We start from the raw sequence: 2,210 nt of genomic DNA, 5'->3' as shown, positions 1-2,210 counted from the left end.
ATACAAGGCAAGATTAGTAGTCAAGGGGTATGCACAAACATATGGCATTGATTATGAAGAAACATTTAGTTCGGTTGCAAGAATGGCAACCGTAAGAGCAGTCATTGCTATGGCTACATCAAAGGGATGGTCTTTACATCAGATGGATGTAAAGAATGCCTTCTTGCATGGTGATTTGCAGGTTATGTGCATGCTATTCATCCTGAGTTCGTTTGCAGGTTGAAGAAAGCCTTGCATGGCTTGAAGCAAGCACTTAGAGCATGGTCTGACAAGATAGGATAGTATCTTGTCACTATTGGCTTTCAGATTTCCAAGGCAGATTTCTCACTTTATGTGAGAAAAACAGAGAAAGGTATTATGCTACTTGTCATTTATGTTGATGATTTGATTATGATAGGTGATAGTGATGAAGATATCCTTCATGTGAAAATGCTATTGAAGCAGAAGTTTGAGATGAAGGATTTGGGAGAGCTGTGTTATTTCTTGGGCATTGAGGTGATTAGATCACCAAGTGAGATATGGCTCTTACAGAGGCAGTATAGATTGGACATGCTGTCCAAATATGGGATGACAGGCTGTAAGCCTATTTCAGTTCCTTTGGAGCAGAATGTGAAGCTGAGCGCAGATGCACGTGAGCTTCTGGAAGATCCTACTATGTACAGACGCATAGTAGGAAGTTTGATTTATGTGACTATTAGCAGGCCTGATTTGGGCTATGCTGTTGGATTGGTAAGTCAGTTTATGCAGGCTCCAAGGAAACCGCATTTGGATGCGGCTAGACGCATACTCAGGTATGTGAAGTCCACATTGCAGTATGGACTATTTTATGCGATTGGGGTTCAGATACAGTTGCATGGATACACTAATGCTGATTGGACTGGTAGTATTTCTAATAGACGATCTACCAGTGGATATGTGTTCTCTTTTGGGAGTGATGTAGTCACTTGGAGCAGCAAGAAACAGCCTACAGTTGCCTTGTTGAGCACAGAGGCTGAGTATAGGGGTGCAGCAATGGCTGCATGTGAGGTAGCTCGGTTGCATAAGCTACTTTATGATATGCATCAACCTCCTATAGATGGGCCAGTTGTCATTTATTGTGATAACATGAGTAGTATACACTTGGCAAATAACCCAGTCTATCATGCTAGAACAAAGCACATTGAGGTGCATTATCACTATGTGTGGGAGAGGGTTTTACTAGGTCTTATTGATCTAGTTTATGTCAGCACAGAGGATTAGGTAGCTGACATATTCACGAAGGCATTGGGCGTAGAGAAGCTGCGCAAGTTCAGAGACTTGCTTGGTGTGCAGGAATTGGGATTGAGCTCGAGGGGAGTATTGAGATATTGAGCTCCACTCGTGATATGCTAGGGTGACCGTTGTGCATTTATGTCACCAACTTGTTAGCTGCAGATGTGGTTGGTACACCGCCCATGAATAATAGCTAGATGACAACTATCCTTATCTACTCTAGTTTGCAGCTCAGTTAGTATGCCACCTTAGTTAGTTGAGTTTGGTTTGAAACCCCTATATAGGGTTCTTCTATTTCTTTGTACTAGAGTTCTTTTGGCTTACACAACTAAGAAGAGGAAAACTGTTTTCAGCCTCCACCTGTGTGTGTATTCCCCCATTGTGCAAGCAAGAAAGTTACAAGTGAGACTCCTTCCTTCTCTCCCACAATCTTGACAGCATGTGCACCGTATACATTGTGGCGGTAACCACCTCCCAGCTGAGTGCCAAGATCCTAGATCTAGGCCGTGCTCGAACTGCGGTAGGTTCAGTCATGACGCATTACATTGCAGACTACCAAGGAGATTCCCATATGCGCAGCAATACAACCCTCCATACTTAGGCAACAGGCCACCTAACCTCTTTGGCAGGGGAGCGCAGTTGGCACTTCCAACACCAAATAATGCAAGACCGAGGCTAGAGATGAACCCAATAGGCATACCCAGACCATCAGGGCCCTATGTAACCCATCCACCGAGTGACGCTTCTGTTCACTATGTGGAAGAACCTAATGAAGAGGAGACCTACATGAACCCATACATATCCTATGATGAGGAAGGCAATCCAGTCCTGATGGCAGTATTGGTGATGGTGCTAGATAGAGGAAGAGGCAGAGGCTTTGGAGGACCAAGCCAATATCGAATCTCATGCTGTACTTGCGGTAATCTAGACCATATTTCATCACACTTGTCGAAAAGGGA

Source organism: Lygodium microphyllum, unplaced genomic scaffold (assembly GCF_053477565.2).
Source record: "Lygodium microphyllum isolate KBCC unplaced genomic scaffold, Lygodium_microphyllum_v1.1.10 scaffold_101, whole genome shotgun sequence".
NCBI lineage: Eukaryota > Viridiplantae > Streptophyta > Polypodiopsida > Schizaeales > Lygodiaceae > Lygodium > Lygodium microphyllum.
This window is presented reverse-complemented; position numbering follows the sequence as displayed.